A 5,876-nucleotide genomic window follows, 5' to 3' on the forward strand; every position below is an offset into this window, starting at 1 on the left:
GCCTGAATCAGACATGTAAAGGGAGGTGAGGCAGCCAACTTGGGACCAAGATGTGGGAGCCCAAGGAAAAAGGCCTATATACTATGTGTAGGTAACTAGGATGGTAGAATTAGCCTCCTGGCATTATACAGGAATTAAACAGGGTTGATAATTTCATAGGCTCTTTTCACTTACTGCTTAAGAATTTTCTATTATCTATTATAGAAAGCACAATCTTAAAAAGAGGTATAAATATATATATTTTGTATGCAGAATACCTTTTTTATTTGACAAGTAAACTTATAGCCATCAGTTTTCTTAGAGCATTGTGCACATACTTTAGAATGGATTAGATATCTTAAAGATTGAAGTGACTATTTGAGTCTTTATACTGTATCGTATATTACGCAAAATCTTTGAGTCACTGAAAAATGAGTCCCATAATAAGAAAAAGTGAATGTAGATGCTGGCACTAGGTATTCTGCTGCCAGGAAGTTGTGAAAGGAAGGATGAGGGATATGGAAAAGGGCAAGGTCTACAAAGCTGCTTTCTTTATCTGTGTGTACATCTTACCTGTCCAAGTTGAAAATTTTCAGGACATTACCTCGCTCTTCTGTGTTGAAACCTTCATTTCTGACTTCCCCCAGATTGAAGGTGGCCTGTGACCTTCTCTAAACCCTTACTGACTTCCTTTCTTTATGGGCTCTGCACCTCCTTCAAGCTTCCACTCCATTCTGAATGTTTTACCACCAGATCAAAGAGAAACTTTTTATTCTTTTTTTACAGATATAAAACTCTGCTCATCTCTGGTCACCACTATATATTATTATTGTTATAAATCTGTAATTTATTTTGAACATTCATTGGTGGACATTTAGATAATTTCCAAATTGTTGGTGAAAATAAATTGCATTTAGATCATTGACTTGTAAAAATGTCGCAGATATAGTTGAATTAACATTTACTATAGGATTTCAATTTTGAAACAATAGCTTAACTCTTTCAATCAAGTATCAACTAAAACATCCCTGAAACCCACCCACGACTGAATTACTGCAAATCAATTCATTCCATTGTCATCAGCCTGCTCTCCACACAGAGCTCGGCAGTTGATGCCCTGAAGCATCACGGCAGTCCGGGCAGCCAATCTAGACGCCGCTGCCGCCACTGCCATTGCACATCACACCGCCCGTGCCTGAGGTGATCCATGCCTTCAGACCTTGAAGCCCCTGCAAGCAAGATCTGCTGAGGTGCCACTACTGCCACCATGACGTCCTGACAGGCTGTGAGTCTCCTCCCATGTGCCTTGAGGCAGTTCCCATTTCCGGCTTCTTTCCAGCACCTTCCCCTCTGTGTTGGGCAGCTGAGATAAAGACCATCTGGAGTGGTGAGATAGCACCACCTGCTGACAATTCAAAGTGATAACACTGAAAGGGGGAAAAAAGAAGCTTGATGGTCACAGGCCAGATCTGAGTGGTGAACTGGGCAGTGGTGACCAGAGTGGTGACCTGAACTACCCATTACAGCACGCCAGGGGCAACTGACCCTATCTGTGAACAAATTTACCAGCCTGAAAAGACAGCTAGAAATCAGAGCAAAAAGGACATTGGAATGAAACAAAAAGTCTCATTGTGTGCTTGATTGGGTCTGTTAGTTTACTGACTTTATTCTATTCCTTTTGTTTTGTTCAGTTTTTTTTCTTCCTTTCTTTTCTTCTCTCTGTAAACTATATCTTTGTATAGAGGAATAGCACACCAATAAGGAAATTGGTTAGCTTGTATGTTAGCATCATTGTATTTTTTTTTTCTGTATGAGAGTTGGTTAGTTTGTAGCTTTGGTCTGCTGTTTTTATCTATTCCAGTTTTTGTCTCTCTCTCCATTTATTGGTACACTCATCTGTTTTCTCCCTACTCCTCTCTCTCCACCCATCTCTTCCACCCACTGTCTACTCCATTCTCTTCCCTATTTTAACCTCATTTTATTTCAGGGAGTAAACCTACAACCCCACTGCACAGACAGATTTCAAGGCAGTGGGAAGTGGATTTCTGATTATCCATACACCTGTTGGCAGATACCAGGACCTGCAGAGAGATTTTGAATCACAGCTCCTCCCTTATGTACATCTCAAAACTGCAAAAAGGACCACCCCTAACCTACAGTGCAACTCCAGAATTGAACAAAGTAAGAGAAAATACATAAAGAAGAATAGGAAATTGAACAAACAGAAGTAAAAGCAACTCCTCCACCCCTGAATAAAAGAATTAAAGAAGATGGGGAAGTGGAGGGAAGGAAAAAGTAGGGAGGAAAAAACTGCACAAATGAAGAAAAACCAAAAGGAGAATATAGGATTCACACAGACCCCTGGGAGGTCAGATAACGAGAAAACAGACTTTGGAACAAAAACAATGAAGAGCCCCGAGAATGACTGGTCACATGCAACAAACCCAAACATCAAGACATTAATAGAGAGAATTAAAAAAATTAAAGAGAGACAAAAGGAAAATAGGAAGGAGCTGATGACAGAAATAACAGCAGTAAAGAATACTGTGATGGAAATAAATAATACACTAATAAGCATGGAAAGCAGAATTAACCAAGCAGAAGAAAGAATCTCAGAGCTCGAAGACCAAAACACAGAACTAACCCAACCTGTCAAAAACATAGAAAAGAAACGCATAAAGACAGAACAAAACCTTCCAGAGATTAACGATCACTTCAAAAGACTGAAACTAAGAGTAATTGGCATTCCTGAGGCAGAGAGAGAAACAGAGGCCACACTGGAACAAAGATTTCATGAAATCATTCAAGAAATTTTCCCTCATATCAGTGATGAAAAAATTCAAACACAAGAGATTCAGAGAACCCCTGCAAGACATCAAATGAGAAGACCAACTCCCAGACACATAATAATTCACCTAAACAAAGTAGGTATAAAAGAAAAAATCCTAAAGGCTGCAAGAGAAAAAGGTCAGACTACCTACCAGGGAAGACCAATGAAAATAGTAGCAGATTTATCTACAGAAACCCTCCAGGCTAGGAGAGCTTGGAGCCCTATCTTCAAAGTTCTAAAAGATAAACAATTTCAACTGAGAATAACCTACCCAGCAGAGCTAAGCTTCAACAGTGAGGGAGAATTGACATTTTTCCCAGATATCCAATTCCTAAGAAGCTACACTGCCAGCAGGCCACCTCTACAAGAAACACGTAAGCAAGCATTGAACACAGAAGAAAAGGAAACAAGAACAACAACATTCTTCACAAGAGTACAGACAAAAGATTAAAAACACACATGATCCAACTCTAAAACCAAAAGAAAGACAACACACAATCAGGAAGAACAACAACTCTGTAAGAACATTATGATAGGGATCAACTCTCACATTTCAATAAATAGTTTGAATGTGAATGGACTAAATGCACCACTGAAAAGACATAGAATGGCAAAATGGATAAAATATCACCAGGCAACAATCTATTACCTTCAAGAGACTCACCTCACTAGAAGGGACACTCACGGACTCAAAGTAAGAGAATGGGAAACAAATTTTCAGGCAAATGGAAGACAAAAGAAAGGAGGAAGAATGTTGGAAGAATCAACATTGTGAAGATGTCCATCCTACCTAAGGCAATCTACAGATTTAATGAAATATCCATCAAATTACCAGCAACATTCTTCTCAGACCTAGAAAAAATAATACAGGAATTCAAATGGAAACACAAATGACCAAGAAGGGCCAGAACAATCCTCAGCAAAAAAAAAAAAAAAACCAAGGCAGGTGGTATTACATTACCAGACTTCAAACTTTACTATAAAGCTACAATAATCAAAAGAGCTTGGTGTTGGTACAGAAACAGGCATATAGACCAATGGAATAGAATTGAGATTCCAAGTTGGGCTCGGTGGCTCAGGCTGCAATCCCAGAGCTTTGAGAGGTTGAGGTGAGTGGATTGCCTGAGCCCACGGGTTCGAGATCTGCATGGGCAACTTGGCGAGACCTCATCGCTACAATAAATCAAAATATTAGCTGGGTGTGGTAGTGGGCACCTGTAGTTCCAGCTCCTTGGAAGGTTGAGGCAGAAAGATCACCGGAGCCCAGCAGATCAAGGCTGTGGTGGCTGGGAGTGGCCACTGCACTCCAGTCTGGGTGACCAAGTGAGACTACAACTCAAAAAAAAAAAAAGAATTGAGATTCCAGAAAAAACCTCAGTTTCTCAACCAACTCATCTTTGACAAAGCCCCCACCACCTACCACTGGGGAGAGGAGAACCTTTTCAGTAAATGGTGCTGGGAAAACTGGCTGATCACATGCAAAAGACTAAAGCAAGACTCCTATCTATCCCCATACACAAAAATTAGCTCTAAATGGATTAGAATCCTAAATGTAAAAGCTCAAATCATAAGAACCTTGGAAAATGCAGGACATACCCTTATGGAAATTGAAACTGGCATCCAATTCCTGAACAAAACCCCAAACCCACAGGCCATAAGAGATAAGATAGACAAGTGGGACCTCATTAAACTGTCACGCTTCTGCAAAGCCAAAGAAACCATCAAGAGAGCAGGGAGACAGCCCACAGAGTGGGAAAAAGTATTTGTCAACTCCAGGTTCAACAAAGGCTTAATATCTTGGATCTACAAGGAACTCAAACATGCTGAAAAGAAAAAAAACAAACAACCCAATTATAAAGTGGGTAAAAGATATGAACAGATACTTCTCAAAGGAAGAAATTCGAGCAGCCAACAGACACATGAAGAAATGTTCAACCTCACTAATCATCAAGGAGATGCAAATCAAAACCCCACTGAGATACCACCTAACTTCAGTCAGAATGGCAGTTATCTATAACTGTAAAAATAACAGTTGCTGGAAAGGATGTGATGGAAAGGGAACACTTCTACACTGTTGGTGGGAGTGCAAACTCGTGCAACCTCTGTGAAAACAGCATGGCGAGTCCTAAAAGCTCTAAATATCAAACTCCCACATGGCCCTGCAATCCCCCTACTGGGAATACACCATGAAGAATTCAAATCACTCTATGAAAAAGATACCTGCACACATATGTTCATCGCAGCATTTTTCACAATAGCAAGAACCTGGAATCAACCATACTGTCCATCAAAAGAGGACTGGATTAAAAAAAAAATGTGTTACATATACATGATGGAATACTATGCAGCCATAAAATAAAAAAGAACAAAATCATGAATTTCACAGCAACCTGGATGGAACTAGAGTCTATAATACTGAGTGACCTCTCACAGAAACAAATATCTGAGTATCTCATTTTCTCACTCGTATAGGGGACCTTGAACTTCCATCGTAATAGTATAAGAAAAGGACCGACAGTGTTGGGAAACTATGTGGGGGGGGGAGGAGGGATTAACAGTATTAATATCTGTCTGGGGATGGGGAAACATCTCTTATCAACAAGCGTGCCTGAATGAAGCATATTTGTATACCTAACCCTTAAATGTACCCCACAATATCAAAATAAAAAATGTTCATATAAAAAAATTTACTATATTTGATACTGTTTATCGTTTGATCTATTTTACTTCTACTTTTTGTCATCATTTTTGTTCTACCACTTCTAATTTTAGTAGAACTTTTCATAAAATTTCATTTTATCTCTATTCTTTGCATACCAGTTAACTTTTTGGCTTGTTTTTTTTTACTGTTTTAGTAGGTGCCAAGTGGTACAATATGCATTTACAACTAATAAAAGCCTACCTCAAATAACACTAACCACCTTAAACATTTTCCTTATCTCTAAAAATTGGTCAATATTTCTTACCATGAAGGTCTACTGGGAAGAATTGCTCAATTTTTTTTTTTCTCTGAACTAGTCTTTATTTCTCCTGCAGCTTTGGGGATTTTTTTTTTTTTTTTTTTTTG

The sequence above is a fragment of the Carlito syrichta genome, unplaced genomic scaffold (genome assembly GCF_000164805.1).
Source record: "Carlito syrichta isolate Samal-C Ts95f unplaced genomic scaffold, Tarsius_syrichta-2.0.1 Scaffold303586, whole genome shotgun sequence".
Lineage (NCBI taxonomy): Eukaryota > Metazoa > Chordata > Mammalia > Primates > Tarsiidae > Carlito > Carlito syrichta.